Source organism: Ambystoma mexicanum, chromosome 9 (genome assembly GCF_040938575.1).
Source record: "Ambystoma mexicanum isolate Mex_15411 chromosome 9, UKY_AmexF1_1, whole genome shotgun sequence".
NCBI lineage: Eukaryota > Metazoa > Chordata > Amphibia > Caudata > Ambystomatidae > Ambystoma > Ambystoma mexicanum.
The window spans coordinates 1,309,752,596-1,309,768,088 of NC_090931.1; the positions used below are offsets into that span (position 1 = coordinate 1,309,752,596).

Sequence of the window (15,493 nt, forward strand, 5' to 3'; positions counted from 1 at the left end):
GTGAAGAACGTGAGACCATTTCTGGTTTATGACTAATTGATCAAGGAATGATAGCATCTACAATAGACACAGAATGCAGTTCTGTAAATACAACTTGTTCATTTGTTTTTGTAAATGTACTAACCGCACTGCACCACTATGTTTTCTGATGGAGTAAACATGTCTATCATACTAGCAATTCCCTTACAGAATGAAATAAGCTTGAACTAAACAGTGATGCAATATACTGCTGAATAATAAACAAATAAAATTGACAACTATAGCTCACAAAGTCAAATACCCGCTGCCAGGAATTGTGTGTTATCTTTAATTCACCAGTTCAAATTCAGGTAGGGACAAACCTAGACAGTTTTTGGAGGTAAACAAAATAAGTATACGTGAACTAGGTAATAGTTAATAGTAGCCCATTATTTCTAGCATTCTTAAAAGTGTAACATTAATCCCTTAACTGCAAGGCTATTATGCAAGTCTATGCAAAAAGGACAAGCATAATCATCCTTGGCACTTAAACAAGTGATTATTCTCATATAAACCACAGTCATTGGTATTGTCTGTGTAGGTAAATGTTACAACACTTCAAAGTGTTTAAATTTCACAAACCTCTGCCGCACAGTGAAACATGCAGTCCTATAAAATGCACCTTTCTTTCTCGGTTTACATTGTATGTTGATAGCAAGGTGAGTGTGTCCCTCTTTGAGACTGGCATGGTATCGAGAAAGATGACCCAGACAATAGAGATATATTTAAACAAAGCATTATTAATTATCAGGATGGAGGGCGTGGCTACGAGAGCCATGTAGGAGGACGCGTTCCAGCGGAGCTCCCGAGATCCTGAACAGATCCGGGCAAATCAGTGCAGTACGACCGCTTATTGAAAACCGACGACATGCATGCCAGCGTGTGAAGGTGCTACCGAAGTACTGTGAACTTTTGGAGGTCATAGTAGCTACGACGACTGAGATCGGAGAAGAAAAGTCGAGAGACGCTGAGAACAAAGGGCGACTCAAAATGGCCGACACAGACTTGAGACGGGATTGAAAAGAGTCGCGGGAAGACCTAACCAGGTCAGCGTGTAATGCGCCCACTCATCATTCGGTAGACCTGCACATCCTCAGAACCATGTCCAGTAAGGCAGTGCGACCTAAAGCGAAACAACCCACGCTGGATGACTTCACCAAAACGTCCCCGGGCTCGGACGCCACCAAGAATAAGGATGCGCCGGCCGTAGGTGGCACGACGACTTCGAGCTCTAACCAAGAAATCCTAGCAGCGATTGCGGACCTGAGAGCGGCCTGGGAGTCGAAATTAGAACAGGCTGTCTCTGAATTAAAAACGGCATTGGACCTCAAAGTTGGGGAGGTCCAGGAAGACGTCAATCTACTGAGACAAGACGTTAGGGTTCTGGCAGAGCGCACAGAGTCCCTAGAAAAAGAAGTTGGCCCGAATACGGCGGACTGTGCCACCCACAAGACAAAACTGCACGCCCTAATCCAAAGGGTGGGCAACCTGGAAAGTAGATCGGAGGAGGCGGAAGGACGGGCCCGTCGCAACAATATCCGCATTGTGGGCCTACCGGAGGGGACGGAGGGCCGTGACCCTACTGACTTCGTTGAGACCATGTTGCTGCAAGAAATATCCGGAGGGGCCTTATCCCAAGGCTTCGCAGTGGAGAGAGCACATAGAGCCCTAACGAGGAGGCCGCCTCCTGGAAACCCGCCCAGACCCATCATTGCCAAAATTCTTAACTACCGTGATCGGGAAAGAATATTAGAACATTTTCGAAAAGGAGGCACGATCAAGAGAGGAGAAGCAAACATCACGGCGTATCCGGATTACACCCTAGCTGTGCAGCGGAGCCGCATGAACTTTGGAACTGTGAAACGGAGGCTGAGGGAGGCAGGTTACAAATATATGTTGCTTTACCCTGCAAAACTGAAGGTCATACAGGCGCATAAGACTTTATTTTTCGAGACCCCAGAGAACGCCATGGAGTGGCTCGACGCACAAGGGTGCCCTCAAGAATCGGCGGACCGGCCCCAGAAGGACTCGGAGGAGCTACGGAAGACGTAAAATGGCGTCGCAAGATGGCGCGACTCATGGACCCTAAGACTTGATTATAGTCGGTTCGGAACCTTCGGTATGGAAGGTCAGTTGGTTGTACTGTTTGCCATAAACATTGAGATTATTATTGAACGGGAGCCCCATGGAGCGATACTCTCTCCCCACAATAGCTTAGGTTAGGTGCCATTAGGGCGACTTCACCCTACTGGGCTCCGTGTACGGACTAGTGTTTGCGGAGCCAGATGTGGGGGTGCCTGAGCTCTTTTGTTGTAGCTGGGCAACAGTTGGGGTGTGTGGTGTTGGAGGGAGGGTGGGAGAGGGAGGGGAAAGGGGGTTGGAGTTTGGTTGTGTGTGCGGTTAGTTTGGGGATGAGCTTATCTGCGGAGTGGCCGCAGTGGGACGCTTTTTGTGTCATGAGAACTGTTGGAGGTTCCCGTAAGGGGGGTGGGAAGACACATAGCTGCCATGGGTGATCTCAAGATTGCCACCTGGAACGTCCGAGGCCTCAATAATTACTTGAAAAGAAATAAAGTCATGTTGTATCTTAAACGACAGAAGATCGACATTGCCCTGCTACAAGAAACGCACCTGGCCCAACATAAACTAGACCTTGTAAAGAAAAAATGGGAGGGTACAGTGGTGGGCTCCCCGTACTCGGCCTATGCCAGAGGTGTGCTGATCTGGGTGGCCCCGCATGTCCCACTCAGAATTGTACGAGAGGAGGTAGACACGGAGGGTAGGCTGGTAATACTAAGGGTACTGATTGAGAACAGAGGACTGAGTATTATTAATACATATGCCCCCAATCAGAATACTGCCGTATATTTCAGGACTCTATGTACACGCCTGGGCCCGTGCGCGGGGGAACCGATCATCTGGGGGGGGGATTTTAACTGTGTTCTTGACCCCAAGATAGATAGGTCCGACAGGAAAGTAGACAGGCCCACCCCAGCGGCCAGGGCTCTACGGGTACTATTAGACGACTATGGACTAGAGGATGTCTGGAGATTGAAACACCCCACGGCCTTGCAGTACTCTCATTATTCGGCCCCTCAACAGTTGCACACGAGACTAGATTACTTCTTTGCTACGCCAGAAGTGACGATAACAACTACACAGGTTGAATACAGAGCGAGGATCCTGTCGGACCATTCGCCCTTGGTGATGGCCTGGCAATATGGCCGCCCCAGAGGGCGGATTCCAACATGGCGCCTTCGGGCGGAGGCGCTCAGAGACCCGGCCTTCAGAGAAGATATTAGAGAGACGATTACAAGGTATTTTGAGGAGAACACAGGCAGTGTGGATTCGGCTGGTACACTTTGGGAGGCCTTCAAGGTGGTAGTGAGGGGCGACGCTATTTCTAAATCAAAGGGCCTTCAGGGGGGGGTTTTAGCTGAGCTGGAGAAAGTGGAGAAAGAATTGGAGCGTGAATGTACCAGAGGGGGAGGGGACACAGACCTAGTACTCGAATTACAACAACGATGCTCAGAGCTTTGGGAGCGGCTTTGTGACCTCAATTACAGGAAATACGTGGAGAGGCAACATGCAGGAGGTGACAAAACTGGTCGCCTACTGGCATGGCTTTACAAGAGGGAAACCCCCAGGGCCCGGTCATGATGATAGAAAGGGAAGACGGAGAGGAGGCTCACACTCAGGAAGAGGTTAACGCTGCTTTCTCAGATTATTATAAAGCGCTGTATGAGGACAAAGAGGAAGACAATCTGGATAAAATCAGGGACACACTGGAAGATATAGAACTGACCAGGATTAGTGCAGAGGAAAGGGAGGAGTTAGATGGCCCCATTACGCTAGATGAACTGGAAGAGGTGGTGAAACGGCTGCCTACTTGCAAGACCCCGGGCACTGATGGACTCTCGAGTGAGTTCTACAAAACGTATAGCGCAGAGATACTCCCCCCTATGCTTGAGATGTACAACGAATCATTCGAGGGAGGCCGATTGCCAGACACGCTCAGAGAAGCGCTGATCGTACCACTGCTCAAGCCTAACAAGCCGAGACAACACTGTGGATCGTACAGACCGCTGTCGATGTTAAACCAAGACAGTAAGATCCTGACAGCGGTCTTGGCAGATAGGCTGCGCAAGGTCATCGGCAGGCTGATACACTCGGATCAGACAGGTTATGTCCCTGGCAGGAATATAACTCATAATCACAGGCGGCTCCACCGAGTGATAGAAGAAGGGAACAGAAGAGAGGAGGAAATGGCAGTGATCTCCCTAGACGCAGTTAAGGCGTTTGATTCGGTGAGGTGGCCATGGCTGTTTGCGGTCCTGAAGGAATATGGGTTTGGGCCAGGCTATATCAGATGGGCGAGACTACTGTATAGCCAGCCTACGGCTAGGGTGCGTACGGGACCAGTGATATCCGACAAGTGGCACCTAAGTAGGGGTACTAGGCAGGGATGTCCTTGGTCCCCGATGTTATACATATTGGCCTTGGAACCCTTATTGGTATATCTTAGACAGCAATATGACCTGGTGGGCATCGAGGTGGGGGGAAAGAGCCATTTGATATCCTTATATGCCGATGACTTGCTGCTGTACCTAAAGTATCCTGAAGAGAACCTCCAGTATGTTTTGGAGGTCATGCAGAAGTATGCCGAATTGTCCGGCATAGCGGTTAATCCTGACAAGTCGAGCATGTTCCCTCTAGGGTACTATTCGAGGGTCCCCACGGAACGCTTACCGGTATTGCCCGTGCCTTGGGCAGCCGAGTCCTTCCGATACCTCGGAATAGACATATATCACACTGTGGGAAACGAACATCTGCACAACACCGAGGTTGCTGTGGATAAAATCCGTGCGTCTATGCGATTTTGGGAAAAACTGCCGCTAGCGATGATAGGGCGAGGGGCGTTGCTTAAAATGGTTGTCTTGCCTAGACTGCTGCATTTCTTCAACAACATACCATACTTAATAGCTAGGAAGTTCTTTACCAAACTCGACAGTATGTGCAGGGACTTCCTATGGCACGGCACTCGCAACCGAGTGGCGCTGTGGAAGCTACAAAACTTCTACGATAAAGGAGGAATTAAATTACCACATTTTGAGGCCTATTATGTAGCGAGCCAATTGCAATATGTTACACAGTGGCTCTCTGATGAGGAATCTCCCGAGTCCAGGTTGGTTGGGACGGATTGCACCTCGTTTTATTTGAAGGAGATCATCTGGGTCCCTAGACAAGACTTAAATCTTCGCCCTGGTATGCTGTTACTTGGGTGGAAAATGTGGCGTAGAGCATGCCGGCTACTGGAAAGCCCGGATCCGTGTTCGCCGCAGGTGCCACTGGTTGCCTTGACTGCGGGGGATGGTCAACTTAGAAAAATGATCAGAATGTACTGGGAACCGGTTGGGTTGGCCACGTTAGGAGATATATGGCAAGATGGGGCCATCAAGGATTTTGCAGATTTAGAAGAAGAAGCTGGGTTACATGGAGGCCAATATGTTACATACCTCAGGTTGGTACAGATTATCCGAAAATCTTGGCCTGAGACGGTGTTAGCGGAGGACCCGGATGCCCTGATTGACACAATATATGACATATCAGAGGGTGGACACGAGATCTCCAGATTGTACGAGGTGGTGATGTCCCGAGTGGGAAAGGACTTGACAGACTTGAGACTAGAATGGGAAATGGAGGTGGGGGTTCAAATGACGGATGGGATGTGGGAACGGGCTCTGGGATATCATAAAAAAGTGTCCAGGAATGCTAGATTACAGCAAATCCAACTATATATCACACACAGAGCGTATTTGACCCCCAAGAGAATAGCTAAGTTTGCTAACTAGGGCAGGCAAGCATGCCCGAAGTGTAACGAGGAGAACGCGGACATGACGCATATGTTCTGGTCCTGCCCATTAATTGAAGTCTTCTGGGGAGAAGTGTCACAGAAGTTGGCTGACAAAGGGGTCCCGATAAGCATTGACACGACCTGGGCTTGCCTGCTAGGGGGGTTCTCCAGACCAAAGAACACCAGACATCTGGGGAAACTGAGAGACCTAGCGTATATACTCGCTAAGAGGAGGATAGCTATGAACTGGAAGCAATGCTACAAACCTAGGATATAGAGATGTGGTGGAGGGATCTCCAAAAATGGGCGGAAGCCGAAACCATGGTCTGGCAAGAGGCATGCAGTAAATGCGGGGAGGAGGATGTGGGCAACCTAGTAGCCTGGAGGTCATTAATCACTGGTCTGTTTGGGGTACGAGGAGAACCTACTGCCTCGGAGGAGGAAGCCACCCGGCCACACCAGGTCGATACGGAACTACCCTGTGGATGAGCTCTTGGGGGGGAGGGGGGGGGAGTGTAGTGTTGTGCTTTGTTAAGTGTTTTATTGGTTTATTGTGTATAATGTCACAAGTTTGTTTATACTGTTTTCACTTAAAATAAAAATAAAAATATTTAAAAAAAAAAAAAAATTAATTATCAGGATGGTGTAACGCCTAAAAAAACCCATTCTGTGGCGAGATTTACCCGCCTAAAGAAATCTAAGCAAAGTCAAAGTCTGTGTCTATGAGTCCAAAACAAAGGTCTGTCTGTGTCAAAATCCTATGCTTGTTCTCACAACTACAACCATAACTAGTGGGGAAATGATCTCAACAAAATGTAAGTGTTCCAAAGGTAATGTTCAATGATTGGCAATTTACGTTTTTCTAAAGTTCTTCGTCTCTAGATCAATACAGTTATAATGTAGTCTTGTGGCAATAAGGACTGATCAAGTTCTGAGGTTACCGTCTGCAGATTCACAAATATCACAGTTCATATCACTTGTCGGTCTCAGGTTTCCCTTCCCCACGTTCCATCGGTAACAAAGTTCACACAAAACTGGTGCTCTTGGGATTCCCTTCCACAAGATGCATATTCTCCAGGTTTTGTTCTCAGGGTTCCCTTCGCCAGGATTTACTTTCATCAGTTTATTTGTTTCTTCTGCTTACTAATTCTCAAAAGACCATGTAGATGTTAACACTTTGTAGTTTTGCTCAAGTAGCAACTTTCTTGTCATTTAATATCTCCAGAATTGCAGCATTCACATGGTTTCACTCAAACCGTGTTTTCCTGTTCAATATTCAATACATAAAGCTTTATGTTGTGTGAGCTTAAATGTCTTTCCAACAATTCAGTATTCAATAGATGCAAGTTTTACTTTTATGGGCTCCACTGTCCCTTTTTCATCAAGTTCGGCATTCAATATTCGCAAGTTTTACTTTTACGGCTCAACAGCCCCTCACAGCGTCCCAGAGTTTCCAGTCTTTTTGAGAGTCTTACCAGGCTGCTGCTGCTCCTTTCGGCGGCTTCGCCCACATGCAGGAAGCGACTTGCCGGTTCACCGTCTGCGTCCTTCCAGGTATGCCAGACTTCGTGCTGTGCTCCGACTGCGCTTTTAGTTTAGTTTATTTATATAGCGCAGTCGAACCCTAGGGTAACTGGGTGCTTTATCCTTAGCAGCAATGGTTACAGAAGGTTGCACATACAGAAGACATCAGAAGATGATACAGTACAATAAATAGTGTGAGGGACCAGGCTACAAAATAGTCTGAGGAGTGGTCCGTCTCAGAAGACGCATACATTTGATACAAAGATACGAGTGGCACAGTGGCATAAATGGTGGCATACCTTTGATACAAGGATACAGTTGATACAAGGAAACAAGGAAGCAGGATTTAGCTAAGTGCAGTTAACAGTCTATTGCTGAGTTGTAAGTAGTTCCTTTACCTTGACTCTGAATGACCAGAACGACGTGTCAGCTACGATTGTCATTGGTAGTGCGTTCCAGAATTTTGCTGCTAGCACAGGAAAGCTTGCTCCCCTAGTCGTTTTCAGGTTGAACCTCGGGATGTTAAGTTGGTGTAGGTATGGGGATCTAGTTGATCTAGTTCTGTCTCATAAATTTGTCTGATAAGTAACGTGGGGCTGTCCGATAGAGGCATTTGTGTGTGTTAGGGAGAATTCTCTGTAAAGGCTAATTTCCCAAACCTAGTGAGTCCCCCAGCAGCTTTGCTGGATTTTTGGGGTTTATTTTTTCCTCCTGCTAAGAGCGAGACTCTTTTACTCCCACTCTTGGACATGATTTGAGGTGTTCCTTTGTCTTTCCATGTGTTTTATGGGCTATGGGGTCTTTTACTCCATAGGGTCTCATGTGTTTTTGATGTGGGTTACACAGCACCCTCCGTGCCGTAACCCAGGGGTGTTGTAGCGACCCCCAAACATAGACTCCATACCTTGGGATTGACTACTGTCTCCCAGGGCATGTAAAGTCACCATTGGCTTTACTAGTCCCAAATTATGAACAAAAACCAGTACAAACCATCATAATGTGGACGTACTGGTCGGGGCAATTCGATTGCCCTGGGGTCTGTTGTTCAAGGGGGCACGTCACCGTCCCCCCTGATCGAGTTTTGGCTGGTGGCAGTGGATACTACTTTTTATATTCGACCGCAAATATCTCTCTATGGGATTTTCCCATTGTTCGAGGCTACCAACTTTAATTATTTAATTCCTATAGCCTCGAACATACCGCCGGTTTATTTATTTAATATTAATATTATTAAATACCGGTTGGTATTTTTTGCCAGAACTCGATTCTAAAATGGCGTTTGTGTTCTCTTCTGTGACTCCAACCCAAGTCGATCCCTTTGTTCCACTTTTTGGCGGGCTTCTCCACAGAAGCCTCCAAAAGTGGTGCCACTCTGTCTGGGTACCACAGGGGGTGTGGGAGGGGGTTTAGGCACCCTGGACTGAGTTGCCTTGGCAACTCAAGTCACACTCTTGTGTGATTGGCCCAAGTGGTACTTCAGAAGTCGCCACAGGACCCAAGAATCCGAGGAGGGAGAAGCTGAGCCGACCTGCAACGACACCACCGGTGGAGCCCTGCTGAACCGTCTCACCACTTTTCCCGACGACAGAGGAGATCTCCAGTTCGGAGAGTCTTCTTCCTTTGACTGGTGGGGATAACCAGTTTTGCCTTCTTTTTCGCCTTCCTGGAGCATCTCGTGGCCGCCTTGCCCGTGCCAAGCACCCCGGCAACCGGAACACCACGGCTTACCACTACCGCGAAGAGAAGGGTAGTACCTTTTAACCGAAAAAACTCTGCGGCTGGTTTCTTCCCTGGCAGTGCAACGACCTTCATCTTTCCTCCACGGCGAGACCTCGTCTTCCTCTGGACGAAACACTGACTTGCACCCACTGCTAGGAACAACTGCCCCCGCTGGGGCTTCCTTCACACTTAAGGTACTGTGTCCCGCCTGGCTTCCCTTGCGACAGATCGTTCGTGGTGACAGTAAAGCCTCGACTTTCTAACCTGGGCTGGCCTGGGACAACCTAGCTAACTTTTCCTGACTTTAATTTCATTCTTTGTGTGCGAACTATCTACAAGACTCCTTGGGCATAACCCCACTTTGTGAACCTGGACCCCTTCTGCTTGCTCTCTACAAGAGTGGGCCTTGCAATTGACTTCCTTGCTCTCCAGTAGAACTCTGCCTATCCTGCCTTCCTGTGGTTCTTTTAAAAGTATTGAAATTTGTGTGCTTCCATAACTCTGCCTTTTTCCCTCCCTTTTTAATAACTTATTAGAGTGTCATTTTATGTTAAGCACTCACCTCTGTCTGAAAATAAGTGGTGTTTCTCATTAAGACTTGTCTAATAAGTAATTAGGGCTCTATATATATAATAGTGACTGTGTGCTGAATTTACTTACCTCTTTGTTGCTAGTGTAATTTACAAGTGTGTCTTCAAATAAATAATTATATACTTTTACACCAAAGCTCTGGTCAGTGTTTGCTTGTGCTACTTTATCTCTGTACCTATTGTGTATACTATATACACTACCTAACTCTTCTTGAGGGAAGTCTGACTGCTCAGCCACAGCTACCAAGTGAATCTGTGTGGTACAGACTGCTACCAAGTGGGTTTACTGCCAAACACCTGTAGTCTTAAATCTTTTGCAGTGGTCCCCAAGGGAACTGCACAGGTTTCTGCCTAACAGTGTGTAATGACCAGTGCACATAATTTAATTCTCTCATGGATAGGGACCCAGTGAAAGTTCTTTCGGACGGTGCAAATGTGGGCCTTGAGGGGGAGATTAAGGGCGCATCTCAGGGCGTTATTTTGGAGTATCTGTAGTCTGTTCAGGTTGTGGGTAGTGGAGCCGAGGAAGAGTGTGTTACAGTAGTCCAGTTTGGACAATATGAGGGCCCTAGCCGATGTGATGGTTAGTTTATAAGCTGTCCTCTCCCTCCCCCCTACTCCAAAGGGATGGGGCAATGCAGATTATCCTTACGGGGGGCAGATAAGCAGTGTAATCTGCCCCTAGGAATTGGCAGCATTTAAAAAAAAAAAGTATTATGCAATATTTTGTGATTTTACTTGGTCCAGGGGCACTAGACCACCGGGAATGTGTGTTATGAAAAGGGGGAGCGGTAGCCCTCTCCCCCATCCTGCGCCAAATGAATGTGGCATGACATTTTTCCCTCTCCGAGGGCAGATTGGCAGTGTCATCTGTCACTAGACCACATGGGATGCTTGTTTAAAGTGGTGGGTGAGGGAGCCGCTTAGTATATAAGCAGCCCTCTCCCCGTCTGGCCCCCAAAGCATGGGGCATTGCATTCTGCCCACCCTGGGGGCAGATGGGCAGAATAATATGCCCATCAGCCACTAGGGAAGGGGCAAATCATATATACAAAAAACGATTACAAATAATGATTGTGTATTTACTGGGGGGGTGGAGGGTCACTAGACCACCAGGGATGTCTTATATGAAAGGGAGCAGTGGCCCTCTCCCCCTCCTGCCTCAAATGGATGGGGGCATGCCATTTAGCCCTCCATGGAGGCAGATTGGGAGTGTAATCTGCCAATCTGTGCATAGGAAGGGGCAAATGTGTTTTTACTGCGGGGTGGAGGTCACTAGACCACCAGGGATGGGTTGTACAAAAGAAGGTGGGGTCGTGGGGGGATCCTTTAGCCCTCACTGCTAATCTGCCCCTAGGAAGGGGCACATTTTTTTTTAATGTTACCACTGTAGAGTGGTTGGATTGCGGGGGTGGAAAAGCGTTAAGGGTTTGCCACTAGAGCACCAGGAATGTGTTATTTGAAGTGGGGGCGCTGTCCTCACCCCCTCAGTGTTTTATTTTTATTTTTTGTATTATGCCATTATATAGTGCTTTTACTGGGGTGGTTGTGAGTTTTTTTTATTTTTTATAATGGGTTCAGTGTGTTGGCCAGCAAAAGGATGGTGGCTGCTTTGCATAAAAACAAAGTGCATTGTTGGGCGTGGATCCGCACCAAACAATGGCACTAGACATTGGTGTGGTGCTTATTTCCTGTGAACAGTATTTTGACAGAGGAAATGAGCACTATAGTAAGTGTGCATTGCGTGTTCTGATGGGAATGAACGTTGTGACTACCTCCAGTTACTCAGTAGCGCAAGCACATTAAACTGAATGGGCCTCATTACGAGAATGGAGGTAATGAAAAAAGGAAGGCGGAATGGTAATGCCGGCATCGTTAACGGGTCCGGGCCTTTGCGACCAGACAACCCACCAATACCGCCACCGCCCGTTCCGTGCCCCTTCATACCGGCACGCGGACGTACACGCGCCCCTTCACGGAGTAAATACCGGGATGCCGGTAATAGGAGGACATCACAACTCACGCGGGCATGCAATTACCGGCAGTAATTAGGTAATTAGGGCCTGCACGATGGCGGCATACAGGCATAGCGGACCACCCGTAAACAGCAACCTGCAGTCAAGGCAACTGCCACAGGTGCACACAATCACCACAGGTGGAGTCAATGGAGCCTGTCCCAGTATTAAAGGAGTACACCCACACACCACAACCCTTCCCACACCAAAATTATACCACTAGCTGTTACAATCATGGGGCTGGAGGACATGCCTATACTGCTACAACTACAGCAACAACACCAACTACAACAACTACAGCCTGAGCAACAGGCAGCACAGAGGAGACGCAGGAAGAGAAGGAGTGTGAGACGGGGCCAGCAATTACCTCCAGTGCAGCCAGTAGTACCTCGTAGGCAGCCACCAATCTCTCGCATCAGACCCAGTCCATTCAATCTAACCCCTGAGCAGATCCACACCCTCTACCGGTTGGACCGGGACACCATCACCACCATTGTGGACATGATACATGACATAATCGGCCTCATAGAAATACGCACTGCCATCCCCCCGCTACTAATGGAGGTGTCTGTGCTCCACTTCCTGGCCACAGGCACCTACCAGCACACAGTGGGCCAGCTGCATGGCATTTCACAACCACTATTTTCACGCATGCTGACCCAAGTGCTGGATGCCCTCCTGAAGCACGCTAGCACCCACATATCCCTACCACGGACTGCCCAGGAGAGAGCCGACACCAAAGTAGGCTTCCATGCACTGGCTGGCATGCCCAATTGCGTTGGTGCCCTCGACTGCACCCATGTAGAATTGGTAGTCCCCCATGCCCTAGAGGCGGTGTACCGCAATCGCAAGCAATACCACTTCACCAATGTGCAGATGGTATGTGACTCCAGCAAGATCATCACACATTGTTGCGCCCGATATCACGGATTGACACATGCTGCCATGGTGCTGCCTAACTCCACGCTACCCCGTCACATGGAGCGACATGCTGGACGACGTGCCTGGCTGCTTGGCGAGTTGCCTGACTGGCCCATGGCAGTGCATCGGGGTTGTGAGGTGGGGGGATGCATACTCCACCAGGGTGGGAATGGGCGGTGAGTGGAGAATGTACGCAGAGCGAAACACTCCTGACCTGAACCTCCCAACCCGAACATGACATCACTGGCACACATTGGACCAATGCCGTATATCAATGACAACATGCAAGACGCACAACCTGGCCGCCATGGGTATGTCAAGCAATGCATGACTAAACATTATTGCAACTGTGCCAATGTGGCTAGTGTGATCATGCACAGTGTAGTATACACAGCAATAATGGGAGGCAAAACATCGTCCTGCATCCACCGTACATCTGCATCAGCATGCAAGAAATCACCCTGCATCATCTCTACAACGCCATCCAGACTACCACACCATATTGCAGTATACAATGCATTTAAATAATGTTTGTGCATACGTACAGGGACATGTACATGTCAACACCAAATTGCTGCGGCCATGGCTGTGAATCCCGAAGGTGGCAGTTCAGAGTGACTCACACAGACCTATTTGTATTCGCTTGCAGGTGATGGAGGATATCCTTGTGCGGAACCCGCGGAACAGCCATGAAGAGGAGTACAATCTGGTTCGTACCCGTGTTGTGATTGAGCAGACCTTTGCCTGTTGAAGGCGCGATTCCGCTGCCTAAGTAGGTCTAGTGGAGCACTCCTTTATAGGCCTGATAAGGTGGCAAAGATCACCATGGCCTGTGTCATGCTGCACAACATGTGCGTCCGGAGAAATGTACCACTGCCACCTGACATTGACATGCATGCACCGTGTGAGGATGAGGATGAATACAGAGGAGAATCAGCATCCCTGCCAGTATGTGATGCACAAGAGGGCCGCGCAGTACGCCAATCACTGATTGATGAATACTTCTGACCCACAGGGACATTGATGGATGTGTGTCATTAACACATTGTACACTGGGTCCATGTGGACATGCACACAGGGAATTTGGGGAGTTGGGCACTGTCATGAATAAAATGTATACACACGAAATGAACAATGTCCAGGCATTGAATGATTTTTCACACAACGGGTGTATTAATATCAACTACAGAAATGTGCTACCCCCCACAACACCAAAACACCCCATACCCCCAATGAACTCCCCATACCCCCAATGAACTCCCCATACCCCCCAATGAACTCCCCCTAATACACCTATACACCACCGACAACATCTGACCCACTCCCCTTGTTGTCCCACACTATTTCCTTGCTTTCTTGTTGTCCGAGGGCAGCATTTCTGACTGCCTCACACTCAGTCTTGTTGGACGCACAGGGCTGGAGGGTGCAGATGAAGCAGGTGTGGAGGATGGGGGTGTGGTGGATGGGGTGGAAGCCGTGATGATTGGCACGGCTGGTGCGGTTTGTTGCTGCTGCATGTGCAGCAGGACTGAGGTCAGGACCTGCATGACGGCCCTCAGACTGTCTCGCATCATCAACGCAGAAGCATTAATGGCGGCTGTGTTCACTGCTATGGCCTGCGCAATGTCACGCCTCGTGTCCTCTCCCTCCGCAACATATTGTCGGACAAGGTCCAGCATTGAGTCCTGTCTAGCCTCCACCCTTGCTAGCCGTGCCTCAAGGTTGGTGGGAGCAGCAGTGGTTGAGGGTGCTGCAACCGGGCGTGCATTGGCAGTGCTGTCCTTGGGGGGGCTGCTGAGGTCCGAATCGCGGAGTAAAGGATCTGCAATGCTGCTGGTGGGTGTGGCCCGAGTGTGGGGTTGGGGGGTGGACACGGGGCTTGGGGAGTGTGGACATGCCACATGGGTTAGTCCATCCTCGTCCACATACTACTCCACTGCAGTTTCAATGACACTCAGTGGGGCAGTGACTGCTGTCTCGCCCACCGAACTTGTTGCTGCCGAATGTGTGCCACTGGCCTCGCCTTCCACTGGTGTTGCCAGCTCTGTGGTCCCGGTCTCAGGCGTAGATGTGGGGCTCTCATGTGCGGCCATGGCCTGGGCACTCGCCCTGGGTTTTGGTGTGGCCTGCGAGGCTGCCCCGGAGGTGGTCTTGCATGCGGGAGTTGTCTTGTGCCGGGACGTGGATGCCCTTGTGGGTGTTTCCTCACTGGCATCCTCTCCATCGGTGCCTGGGGGGGGTAGAAGAGATGCAGGGCATCAGTGATGGTGTAACATGCAAGATGCATTATATGGTGCTGTGGAGAATTTCATTTATCATGCATTCATATCTTACAGGTGTGTCACACAGGGAAGTATGAAGGGGGCATTTTGGCATTTGCTGCGACGTCTCAATTCAGGAATGCTTGATGGCAGGTGGCATGCCGTTGTATTGGGGCTTGTGTGATGCATTACATGGGCACAGTCCGTGTGTGTTGGCTGTCTGTTGGTAATGGGATTGGCACACCGCATGCATTTCAGTGTGGCAGGGTTTGGGCCTCCATCTGGACAAGGATATGTTGATTTGTGTGTTGGGACATGCATTACCTTGCCTAGACTATTCCAGATCACTTGTGCTACGTCATGGTTTCCCCTACTAGGATCTGCAGGGTCACTCACCTCCATCTCCAGATGTTGCGGCACCCATCTCCATCTCCCCGAAGTCCTCGATGGACTCCATCTGGATGAAGGTACTGCACGTCTCCTCCCAGCGCATTAGTTTTGTGGGTGAGTGGGGACCCCCGCCTGTGGCCATGGCCTCCCTCCTATTGCTGGCCAGGATGTTCCGTACCCTGAGGCGGAGGTCATCCCACC

At 49.2% G+C, this 15,493-nt stretch overlaps 1 protein-coding gene across 8 annotated transcripts in view; it reads right to left on the bottom strand.

Annotated features, from left to right (window-relative positions):
* The window catches only part of SEC22A (SEC22 homolog A, vesicle trafficking protein), a 635,166-nt gene that overhangs the window by 292,807 nt on the left and 326,866 nt on the right, over nt 1–15,493 (bottom strand). The window lies entirely within an intron of this gene.